Raw genomic sequence first — 14,029 nt, 5'->3', positions numbered from 1 at the left:
AATTGAGTTTATTAGTGCTTTGGGTCCCACGTTTGTTCGTTTTCATTTCTCAGCTTCAAAGGTTCCAGCAATCAAGAAAATAAAAGTAGCTATTGAACGAGGCCCAGATTAAATACAAAATGTGACCCACCCGCTGATCACAAACTACAACTCAGATTTTGATGGCAGTTGAGTAGAAGAAGGAAGCTTCTTACAGAAAAAGGAAAGCGCTATTAAGTACAGGTTTGTAATTTGTGATTAGCGGGTGGGTCAAAGTTTTTATTTAATCTGGCCCATAGTTTACTGGTATTGTTATGCAATTAATTTAAGTTATGCAATTACATTGGTCTGCATTGCTAACGACATCTAATAACATATTAAAAAAAATTACATAAAAACAGAAGTGTAATTATTTCATTGAAGTTTATTCACACAGTTGCCATTTCATAAAACAAAATGATAATGCTTTACAATTAAACATTAAACAATATGTATATGAACACATACATACATTTATCCATAGTACACCACTCTTGTGCAACCAAACCAGTGAGGATTACAATAAATGCAAATCTGCAAATCTACAAAATAAGCAACATCCCATGCAAAACAAAAACAAAGGATTATGTTTCACAAGGGTTAGTTAGGGTTGGCTGGTATTGGAATGTGTACAAAAAAAACAAACACTGGATCAACAAATCAAATGCAGTGTAAGTAGTACTTCAAATACCTGTACAAAGTATTTATATTGATTTGTTTTTCAAATACTGTAAAACTGGCAAGGTGCGATCAGCTATGCAAATGTTCCTTTAATCTCAGTGAACAAAAATGCCACAGAGCAGACATTAGTTTGAGACTCGGGCATGGACAATATACTTACTAAAAACATTATTATCAAAACATAAAAACACATCTGGGGGTCCTGTGTTCATTGCAGTTGGGACTAACTAGGGAACTAATTTAGTATGCTTCTGGCGGACTAACCACGGGATCATCCGCTACTTTTTGTTCGTTGCAATTGACCCAATATTTTTTCCTAAAGCAGGAGGTTAATGAAAAGGGCAAGCAGCTAATCTCATCATCACTATATTTAAAGTGTCCAAAATGTACATCTTACACTGTGGAATTACTCATTATTTAATTTTGATCATAGTACTATTATGCTAGATAAATCTATTTATATCAAGCTTATATTTAAAAAAAAAACAGTGTATTTTGCAACATGTTTAAATTAGGCACTATAATTAGGGTACTGTGTTTTTCACGACTTGTTTTTGTTTGTTTTTTTGAAGTAGGAAACAGAGAAAAGGCCTGAAAAGTGCAGAATCTGGCCTATATTCATCAAGGGTTTACACCAATTTGCTATAATCAACACTTATTCTAAATTTAATAAAATACAAATTAAAGTTTAACATGCATACGATATAATAGTTTACTAGTTATTTCACACAAAAGAAAGCCACACACTCAATTTACACTCCAAAAACCCTGATGAAGGCTTTTAGCCAAAACGTTGGTCTTTGAATAAAATTGAAAACGTTTTGGCGTGTAAATTGAGTGTGCGGCTTTCTTTTCTCTTGTTTGACTGAGGCTTTGCTCCGTTGGCCAGCACCTCTGCCATGGGGCTTGGGTGTACATCTTTTGTTTTTTTACTAGCTATTTATCATCATTTGGAAACTGTATAGTAAGCACTTGTGTATGGTAAGATTATTCTATACATTATGAAATGTACAGTAATTGTTATTAACACCTGTTTGATTATCCGTACAATTTACTTAGCTTCACTCACTTCTGTTAATTAAAACAACCTGTTATGATTATCCTAGCAACAGATACGGGTAATAATAGATAAGTTGTGCTCTAATTTACAGAGTGGTAAACAAAAAAAGTTTGGCCAACCATACGTAGTGTGTGAATTATTTCAAAAGATGGGGGAGAGACATGCTGTCCAATACAATGAAAATATCCTGACAATTTAAAGAATGCAAAGCTGGTGCCGGATGATTGTTAATGATTGCTCAATAGGTGGCTTCACGAGGAGGCTATATCGGCATCTTGGGGCTGGAGGACTGAAATACAGGTTTAAAAAACAAGTTGTGAAAAGTGCAGGCTCCTAATTATAATCCTAGTGTATATGAATAATTTTACTTTCATATTTTAGTTGACTTGTGCAGATATCAGCTTGAGGGAGTCCAGATAATAACAAAACCAGCTGAATTAATGGGAGAGTTAGAGCTAAATGCAACCGTTGCAAGTCATTTGAACATGAACTACCATCAATGAACTACAATCAATCACATAAGTAATTTTTTTCTTTCAGAAAGCCATGAGTGCTATGTATATTTCCCAGAATTAAAAATCAAAAAACCAAAGAAGCCTTTTGGCCATTACAAAAATGTCCAAGAAAATCACACTAAAATGTCTTATAATAGCTTGCAATAACCTTTTTTGTGATCAAATATAGCTTGCAATAAGTTTTCAATTTGACACACCAGTATGAATTAAAATAACCTGGGAAATGTGCACACATACAGTATATGATGAAATCTGCTTTTGACAGATGAAAAAAGTGGCAAATTAAAAACTTCTATGAATAAAATCAGTTTGGATTTTGTTTTAGCCACAAATCAGACTCCCTAGCTGGTGGTCAGTAGAGTAGCAGAAATTACAGCATAGTCATTGTGAATGCATATTCGTTACTGAGAATGGCTTTCAGTTGTCTTTTAAAATCTTGTATTGATACATAACTGACTCGTATTTCAAGAGTATTGCTGCAAGTATGTCCAATGGGTCTCCTTTGGCTACCACAATTTTAATACCATCAGTTGGCAGCAAAGGTGAACCTGCAACAAACTGCAAAAATGTGGACATGTCATCGTGATCTACTGACTTAATAAAGTCACGTAAATAATAAAAGGCAAATTCTTCCCCAGGTCTCAGATCTGATTCATTTGTAAAACAACTCAAGATTCGTTCTGCAGTGTGCATCTCCTGCCAATACAGGTATGAAATGGAGTCCACATCTAACTGTGACCAAAAAGCAGTCAATGGGAAATTGGAATTGACTGTCTTATGAAATTACTCAAGAACAATGGTTTAATGACCAGCTCATTTTGTGCCATGAGAACCAACTGTTCTTTAAGGTTTGTAGATGAAGGAATGCTGTGCATACCATTCACTGAAAAAATGTTAACAGATTCTCAGAATCTCCTAGTCTCTCAAAATCTTTCATTGCTTTTTGCAGCAATGTTCGCTCAGGAGCAGTTACATAAAGCAGGAAGTCATCGAGAAGTATTTCACTGTCAATTGTGGAGGTGTTAAATACAACTGAAAGAAGTGTTGATCTGCAAAACCTTGGGGGTACACATCTATTTAGTTGACACATGTGCGATAATACTCTACCCACAACTGTAAAGATGTCTTGAGCTTTATGATAGTGATTCAGTGGTATACATGGGACAAGAGCATCTTCACCCTTAAACCACTTGGTGAAGGCAAGAGAACAGATCTTTCTTCAACCCACCAAAATCATCCACTTCCCCAGTTAAATTCACATGTAATCGCTTGTTAAGGAGGGCTGCTGTACTGTAAATCTTCTGCATGTCTTTCAAGATGGTCTCCCTTCAATTGCAACTTCGTCCTCAAGTATTTCTTCAAGCTCTGAAAAACCTTGGCAAAATAAAGCATTTTGATTCTTAAATGTCATATCAGTATTGACCTTTATTGATTCAACGGCAGTTAAGGCCATTATTTTCATGCAAATGAAATATGATTAACAATGTTTTCATTACTGTTCTTAATTGGATTTGAATTTGAGATATCTTGAAATTGGGTTAATTTGAAATGTCTCCAATTGAATTTGAGATATCTCGAAATGCATTTGAGATATCTTATTTAAAGCTCCAATTACAGATATCTCAAAAAGGAGCTTTATATGAGATATCTCAAATAAATTTTGAGATATCTCAAATTCAATTAGAGATATCTTGAATTGAATTTGAGATATCTCTAAATGAGTTTGAGATATCTTGAAATCGAGTTAGTTTGAGATATCTGCAATTCAGTTTAAGATATCTTGAAATGCATTTAGAGATATTTCTAAATGATCATTTGGCTTGCCATAAACCCACCACTATCTTTCGTTTCACCTCGTTCACAAACATTTTTACAATCACCAAGCAGGCATTGATAAAAGGATCTTGCCACGTATCAAACAAGCAAGAACATTGCTTAGATAGCTGACTCCTCCCTAATCTCTTCCTGCTTTAGATAGCGCAGGAAATACCGGTACATTTATAGCCTAATACGTTATTTGGGAAAGATTACAGACAAGTACGCTAAAAGGACAGAAAACATTTTTGGTGATTCAAATTCAGACCTGAAAATTACATTTTTTTGACCCTCACCCGAACCGCAAACCGTGAAAAAGTTCACATTCCGACCCAAACCCGATCCGCTTTTGCGGGTCACCCGCAGGCACCCGAGCCGATGCAGGACTCTATCCCCCTGTTCGCCATGTTTGCAATTTTTGTTTTGCTATCATTTACCGCACAACAACCGCTCCCGTTTCCAGGAGTCTGATTGACACTTTGGTACACTTTACGTTTGCAACTGAACTGAGAAGTTAAGAGTTTAAGCGAGACTTGGAACACAAACACTCTAAAAAGGCTTACGGTTTGCCGGCAAGTTTTAGCAGGGTGTCTGCTTTAAGTATTTACAAGTATTATTTGCCAACGAATGCATAACTTGATAGTTTTTGACACCATCATGGCCCAACTGTGTGAAAACTAAAACATTTAGAAACAATAGTTTTTAAAAATACTAAAAAGAGGCAGTACTGCCATTTGTGCAGCGTAATATATACATGTTTTATAGTGCTGGTTTGTTACAGATATTAGTTGTATTGAGCTGTACACAACATTAACTCAGTAAGTTGTAAGGATTGTTCTAGCAATGTGTTGTAGCAAGTCCATTGGGAAAGGAATCATAGCGTGACATTGCCTTTTAATGTGCTCTCTTTCCTGTTGTATAGAAGCAGATGTCTTAGTAATTTAGAAATGTGTATGGCTACCAATTCTGATTAAAGAACGCTTATATATCAATGAAATGGTTGATAAAACAACAATAATAATTGAAAAAATACAGCAAATATATTTGTTTGTTCTCCAATATATTTACTAAATTTCACTAAATTCTATTAAGTGATATCGGATCAAAAAGTGTAAGAAAAAAATAAAAGTACAAAACGGGGCTAGATGTGTGAAATAACAAATTTGAATTAGTACCAGCATAGATTATTGTGTTATTTTTTGTTTAATAAACATCAGGCGTGTCAAACTATACTCTTGTCTGATCTGATTAGGATCAACGCTTCTTTTCTGGGAAGACAGTCTCAGTATAATGTCTCAACTATCTATGGACATATATTTTGCACATTTTAAATATGGAAATATGTACAACCAAAGGTAGAATTAAGCCATAATTCCAACGTCTTTTTAGTTAGGACAATGTAAAAGAGATTTCATGGATGTTGGGGGTAGGCTCTAGGTTACATTAAGTTATGTCACTGAGAAGACTAATGTTTCCTTGAACTAATGAGTAAGATTTTTTATTTAAATTGATGATTGAGTGATTGTGAAATCATGACTGCAATGCTTCATAAATTCAGAATGTAAAAGAACAACAGTGGATAATTAAAAGTATTTTTTAAAGTTTTTATTTAAGTTTTCAATGTGAAAACACTAATAAAGTAATGGCTTTTTTTACTATTTTGCATACAGGACAAACAATGGTAAATAGACAGAAATACAATACAAATGAATACAATGCATAGAACATATCAAATTGGTTTACTGCTAAAATATAAAACTATGGTATATTTAGAAAGGACAACAATATCACAATACCCAGCATAGCATATCAGTATATTATGGTGTTATTTCACTCATGAGAAAGAAAGCATAACTCATCCTTGTCTGTGCAGCATGTGAGTTATGGGTCTTTCATGCTCTTGAAATTGCATCTGTAATGCACCACTAGCTATGTAATGCCCTCTATTGCTATTGTAAAAGTTGCATTAGCTCGCAGGGGAATTTACAGTCAGAAGCAACTCAACCTATCCACATTCTAGTTGTTTCAAATCTGTCAAATGTCCTGCTAAACTTTATAAACCTAAAAATAGATATACATTAATCACCCAGTTTCAGTGGAAGAGATCTGAGTTCAAATGTGTCTTAATATCAGATAGATTGATTGTGTGCCACTCATGCAATACACAAGATAATGCACCACATTTTCTATTACAATTGAGTGGGTTGACAAGAGGAAAATTTCAATTCTACATAAGCTTCTTTTATTTTTCCCAAGTGACTCCTAGACAATACTATTATGAATTATCAATGGAAAACAGATCATATAAAGAAAATGGTGGTTCAGACAGACAACTCCCCTTTCGTTGTCAATTGTCAATCAGCAAATAACAAAAGTCAAGCTTACAAAAGATGCACCTTATTGTCAGTCTATTATTCTGTCTGTGAAGTGCTGCATAATTTACTGATGGGGAAATGTCCCCCTCACATTGCTGGAACACTAAAACTTTTTATTTCACGATAATCTATTGGTATACTCTCTAGTCAGTATACAAGTCAATGGGAAGAAAAATGGGATCGGATCCATGATCACTGGAGCTGGATCATGAGATGGTGCCCAGCGCTACAGCACCAGTGCACGGACATGGTGCCGCATGGTACATGGTGCACATAATGCCTGCGATACCCTGTGCACACGGTGCATACGTTGCACACAGTGCACATGGTGCTAGGTACCCACCGCTACAGCGCTAGTGCACTGGTGCACGGTGCCTCACGGTACACGGTGCACACGGTGCTCGGTACACACAGTGCACATGGTGCTACAACGCTAGAGCAGGGACGCAAGGGACATTATGGACCTCAAGGCACAAATGGCCTAGGTCCTGGAGCTCCTGTCTCGATAGGCACCGGCAGCTCGAGCCGCAGCCCCAGCTCCAATCCTACCCCAAGTACCGTACCCTCCCTCCCCCAGAGGAGATCAGGGTGAACAGGGAGAAGTGCCCCAGCCGACACAAGAGAATACAATAGCGCCCTACTGGGACAGAGCTTCCTTCTCCTCCAGCATGGAGGTAGGAGGGGAGCTCATTCCCCTTGCTGAGGCGGAACCTAGCTTCCAGGTGGCCTCGGAAGCCAGCGCTCCACCACTGTCGGACTCGACATTGGCGCTGATGGGGCGCGCTGCGGCATTTCTGTAGGTCCCCTGGACACCAGCGGCAGAGCAACGCCGGTCCGTTTTTTGGATGCAGGCGATGGCCCCTCGTGCTCAAAAGTTCCCAACCTTCACGCAGTGATCTGATTCAAAATTCTAAAAGGTATTGACAATGTTGACCCAGGGGACCTTTTCGACCTGAAAAAAGAAACAAGGACCAGGGGTCACAAATGGAAATTAAATAAAGGGGCATTCAGAACAGAAAATAGGAGGCACTTTTTTACACAGAGAATTGTGAGGGTCTGGAACCAACTCCCCAGTAATGTTGTTGAAGCCGACACCCGGGGATCCCTCAAGAAGCTGCTTGATGAGATTCTGGGATCAATAAGCTACTAACAACCAAATGAGCAGTATGGGCTGAATGGCCTCCTCTCATTTGTAAATTTTCTTATGTTCTTATGTTCCCGGACTTCATGGGTGAGGTCAGCTTCTCCTGGGATCGTCCGGCCTCAGCTCCAAGCATACTGAAGCAGGCTGCACAGCTTGCCTTCCTGGATGGTGTGGACAAGCTGGGCCTAGCGGGGCTTCCCCCAGTAGACTCCACCACCGCGGCCTTGGTCAAGGCCCCACCGATGGGAGGCTTATCCAAAGACCCTGCATGTCCGAACCCGCAATGCAGGGTGACGGAGACGCACCTTAAATGGGCATCCGCAGCGGAGGCACAGGTAACCCGCCTGGCGAACACGGCGGGTATATGGACGCCGTCCTGCGTGATGCCCCGCTCCATTTACAAGGCCACCCCTGGGAGATCCCGCTTCGCATGGATCTCCTCAGCCAGACGAGAGTCACTCTTTGGCACCCGGAACCGGGCAGGTTCCACTATGGGTCTTTGAATTTCCTCTGCCCAGTGCAGGCATTGAGATGCTACGTGGATAGGACAAGAGCTCTGCCTTATTTTGCGTGTTTAAATGCATCGCACAGACTCTTGCACCTCTATCAATGTTCTAAAAACTCACTCTTGGTCATATTTTACTAAACATTTTTAAACTAATAAATAAACAGTTACCATAATGAACATTATCATATTCATCATAGTAAAGTTGAGTCCTTACCTGTAAACAGGAACACTATTAATGTCTGAAACTCACTGTCTGGAGCTTGGTGTTATTTACATTAAAGACGATACAGGTTTGAGGTTCAAGCTACATCTGCATATATTAAGTGGATGGAATAGTTTTAATAGCAAAACTGTATTTATCTTAAGTATTTCAATTGTGGGGAAACCTCAATGTTTCTAGAAATATTTTTCAAGGGCAATTCTCATCCCTCTCATTAAATCTGCATTATGCCACACTTGCTTTAGCGCTAAACGCTGCCTCAGGGGCCAGTTGTCAGGAATCTGATCCTGGATCTTGGCTCCGATCTGAGTGGAGCTTCACTGCTTTTCGAAGGTTAAAGTTATGGCTTCGTAATTGCATGACTCAGAAGCGACTGAATAATATAGCTATTTGCGACACTCATCACTCATGACAACATTGTGTCAACAGTTTATTGTTTTGAATGACTGTCGCAGGAATGTCTTTGGGTCTTTTAATTAGACATAGAAGGGAAGCAATGTTTTGTTATACTTGTTCGTAACATATTTTATTATTTCAGATAGAATAATCTTCATGCATGCCCCAGCTACAGAACCCCCCCCCCACACTTTTGAAAACAAAGTTACACCACTGGCACTGGCTACAGTCAATCAACCCCTACAGTGAGTAATTTTTACAAAGCCTGTTGTTCCATGGTTTAATCCATTATAAATGTGAGCTTTATTAGACACACATTTTTTTGTATTGAAAAAAGACAAAAAGTAAAACCTGTAATGACTAAAATATAAATTGTAAAAATGGTAAATCTATGAAGAAACTGTTTATCTTCATTCATCTTGAAGCTAGCCACAGTGCTTCAGCAGAAACATTTCGATCAGAAACTGAAAAGCAGCAGGCTGCTGCAGCTCAACTTGGATTCAGTACTGCACTAAGTGACACACGCAAGAGAAAACATATGTTACTTTCATTTTAAATTAAAAAATAATTTAGTTTTTACAGTTTTGTATGTACGTATACTTGTTTACACCTATGTACACACTAGTTTCTTTTGAAATGTTTATTTTATTATAGTTTTTCATTTTTTGAAGTAGTGCTTTACATGTGGTAAGTTATAAAATATACCCTTTTATATTTAATTGTTCAGATGTGGAGATGTTTGATATGACGTGCTTGAATAAAACCTTTGAGTTGTATAAAATAGTTTTTCTTTCACTTACATACCTGATTCATGGGCTTGCAGCGATCCTTAATTTCTGTTGAAACTGCTCGGTTTAATTTGTTGTTGTATTGTTATTGTCTGAAGCAGAAGAACTGCTCATGTATTTTGAGAGGTGAGGGCGTGTTCAGCATTCAACAGACTGTAGTACTCATGTGTGATCCTGGAACTCACTTTGACAGTATACAAGTCAGCGTCTTTCTGTCCAGTGAGCCATCAGAACATTTAAAAAAAAAAAAAAGAAACTCCCATTCATTTTTAGTGCTATGCTCCATTATGCGAGAGACTAAGTTTCTATTTAAACAACAACTGCACAGACACTCAATCCAATAATACCGCAGCCGGAATTGAGGTATGGTGTTGCCATATATATATATATATATATATATATATATATATATATATATATATATATATATATATATATATATATATATTGTATATATACACACACACACACACACATATATATATATATATGAATAACAAACTAAACAAAAAAAAGGCTGAACTCGTATCTGGCGTTGTAGTCCTGAGTGCTAAGCATTATACAGGTGTGCAGTGTGGAGAAGTTCCATTTGGGATGAAAATGATACACGTAATGAAACTAAGTGAGTATAACATACTATTGAAAAAACATAAAAAACCGACCTTTAAATACCTTTATAGATCAAACAATTTTAGAAGCAAATGTCAACTGTTTGACACAATGTTACAAGATTCATCGCAGTTGTAATTAAACATATTTACTAAAATTGTACCTAAACATAGTTACAATGTACATTTTTCTGTAGGTTCTTTCTGGCTTCAACACTTTTTAATTGTTTCTACATTACGTTCGCTGACCCCAAGTGCATTTATCTGTATGTTAGTTAGTTAGTTATTCATATATTTGTATACTGTATATAATATATATATATACACATTAATTAATTAATTAAAGTATAATATATGTATTTGTATGTTTTCAACCGATTTATGTTTGTTTAGTAATCTATGTATATATATGAGGGTATATAAAAAATATAGATATGTACAATAGGCTTAAATAGTACAGTAGTAAAATCAAATGAATACCTAGCAGGCTTTTTTTTCTTTTTTTTTTGTTTATCCTACATGTAATACAGTACAAAACAAACCATGCTGATGCGTTGTAGGCTTCACATTGTTGTAGCACGCATAGATAATAAAATATTATTTTAAACTGAAACTAAATTATTTCATGATATTTTCTTTTATCTGCCTCTCATATAAGTAAGCTCCTTTACCTGTTGTCAATAGAATAAATACCATGCACAATTTCAGACCTGTTGCCACCCACAATGTATATGCTAATTAGAATTTTTCAACCGATATTTTTGTTTCTAATTAGTTCGTAAATAGGGCATGACTCTTTGGGAAATACCATGTGCAGTCATCTCAATTTTCTTCCCGCAATTCTGGCCAAATTACTGCTGCTTAGTAAATGAGACCCTAAATGTTTACCTTAAACATGTCAAAAAAACAGACATTGTAGATCTACCCCCAAATTGTTTACACAAAACAATGGCATGCAAGGGCTTGTCCTTCGGGGTGTCTGTTGAATTTTTGCTTTGCCTGTTCTCTTGTCCATATCAAATAATTAACACAAGCTGGCATGCTAAATGAGGCAGCACTAAAGTACTCAGAGAGGCAAGGCCAAAGGACAAAACAGTTGCTAAAGTTTACATATATGTATATGGCATGAATGTGAGGTGAAGCGCATGACATCATCCCTGTGGGAGGCATCAAATATGTGGCTTTGCCTCCCACTCAGCTAGGTAACCTTCCTAATTCAAGATCAAATCTGAAAAACAGAGGTGGCAGGTGAACTGTAGCTGTCTAACAGTATTAAGATGAACCCACTGGTTAAATGACTCAGCACTAGAAGGATTCAGAAAGGATTCATAACTTACATCAGAAGGGATGGAAACCAAACTCTAGTACCCGTAGAAGTTTCCCCAGATTGATTTTCTTTTTCCTCAATTGCCCCTTTCTTCAAGTGTTGTGTTAAACGGTTTACATTTTTTGTTCAGTTCAACCATGCAGTTCAGGTATTTGTTCTTCCAAAAAAAACTAATACAATGTAATAGCTTGTTATTAAGAGAGGTGTAATAAGCTTGAGGCACCAAAATAAATAAATAAATTAAAATCAATCCACTGTTGATCCAGTATAAAGTTAACAAATGTATTTAAAGAAAAATAAACAACTCAAGAGACTACTCAAAGGAATGCTGTTTTGTGCCCAGGATAATATATATATATATATATATATATATATATATATATATATATATATATATATATATATATATATACAATTGCCCCACGTTATACCGCCCCCACTTTATAATGCCACCCTCGCATACCACCAGCTATTCTCTCTGAACAAATATCACCAATATAAACACAGTACTATCTGTACCCGTTATATCACCACCCCGCTGTCCACCACCCGCCAATCAAACGTAAATATAAGCATTGTAGTTTCCCTCATTGTAGCGCCAGCGAAATAATCATGGCCAAATAAAACAACAAAGCTATGCAGTTAACCTTTGACTCGCTTTCCTAATTCGTTGTTAACTGAACGTCCATACCAATGTCATCAACACTCCCGCTCCCAAAGCAAAACAGAAAGTACAAAATGGCGAGTCGACCCTACATTTACCACCAGAGCAAAAGAAAAAAATCGGCATGTATGCATCTGAAAATAAGAAAGCAAGACATCGCAAATGTTTTCTCACCTAAGTGAGGCATATACTGTTACTCGAAGGAGAATTCGAGACATTGTAATGAATAAAAACAAATGGCTTACCTTGATGGAACGGGTCGATTTGTTTAACCTGAAAAAGGCTTGACGCAGTCTAAAATAATTGACTTTTGTAAACCACAGTAAATGTTAATGTCCCAGTGGCGCTGAAGACAGCTTGGCTTCCCCCTGAAGCGCTGGAGACAGCTTCCTGTTTTTTCTCCAGCCCCTCTTGCTGGCTTGGATGTCCTCGGATTCTCCTCTGGCATAGGGGACACTGGATCATCCAGGCTGGCATACAAATACCAGAGGACCATCTTGAACACATCCTGCAGCGTTGCCGGGTTATGTCACTTCACCCAGGCTCTCCAACGCTCGGGTTCCCCTTTGTTCTCAAGGAACTTCTCTAAGATGGTTAACATGTTCATCTCAATTCTCCAGGAAAAATAAAAATTACAAAAAATTATACATGAAGTACCTCTCCTGGCCCAGGTACGTGGAGGTGTTGTTTCTGTATCCCACTTACCACATCACGTGTGGCATGGTGGGTGACGTCAGACCGGGAAGACACACAGGCAAAGTACTGTGGGGTTGCCAATGCGCTCACTTATACCAGCATGCAGCTGCCGTTTACATTGATGTGGCTGCCTTCAAATTGGCGAACAATTAGCGTATTTCTGACAGGGAAGGTTTTTAACTCCTTCCATGCCAAACAAAACAAAAATAAATAATAATACATTGTTTTTTAACACAAAAATACATTTAAATAATAACAATAACACAAAACAACACAAATCAACACATAACCCATCAAACCATGATAAAGTGATTGCCTTTTCACATTTGAAATGGGCTGAAGGAGTTCTATACCTTTAACAGCTAATCAAAATGAATGTTAAAAGGTTTCAGTATATTTTTGTATGCTGTAATTGTTCAATTAATCACATTTTTACTACTTTGAAAGAAATGGACTTTCAGACTTTAAGCACAAAACCAGATAAAATAAAACCTCAATTTTAGAAAAGAACAAAAAGGAAAAAAGAAAAAAAAAACTAAAACAATTACTTTAATATGTAAGCCACTCACAGATAATGGGTTATCAAAGACTTGCAAAGCTGCAGCTGTTTCCACATCAAAATGAAATGCTTTATATCAGAGCTAGAGAAGGTGAGGCAAGTTCAACCACTTAGGGTTTGGTTAGATAAGGGGCAATAACTAAAGAATACAGGATTTCAGATGGAACATCCTAGAACCAAACCGACATTAATCAAGCTATTTGAAATTGCCAGAGTTTTTATTTAAAAGGAACTATATATTAAACATATGGTCCATATACAGTATCCACCACTTACACCATCCAGGGTTATTATTGATGAGTTTTATTGATGAACCAACAGGTTGGTTATGTATATAACACTGACTAATGCTATGTATACGGACTACAGGTAGTTTGTTCCAAGTGCTTTAATTGTATTTCATGCTTAATGTGAAACCTATTTTTTTTAAATTTGTGATCAACATGTACTTTGAGCAATCAATCATTTTGAGCCTAATGTGTGTGTGTGTGTGTGTGTGTGTGTGTGTGTATATATATATATATATATATATATATATATATATATATATATATATATATAGTGTTCCTGTTTCTTGTGCTCCTCCAGATAGAGAAAGAAAGATATATAAATAAATGATTGTTCATATTGAAGCCGGAGCCAAGTTGATCATTTC

Source organism: Acipenser ruthenus, chromosome 7, assembly GCF_902713425.1.
Source record: "Acipenser ruthenus chromosome 7, fAciRut3.2 maternal haplotype, whole genome shotgun sequence".
NCBI classification, from domain to species: Eukaryota; Metazoa; Chordata; class Actinopteri; order Acipenseriformes; family Acipenseridae; genus Acipenser; species Acipenser ruthenus.
Note: the sequence above shows the minus strand (reverse complement) of the source record.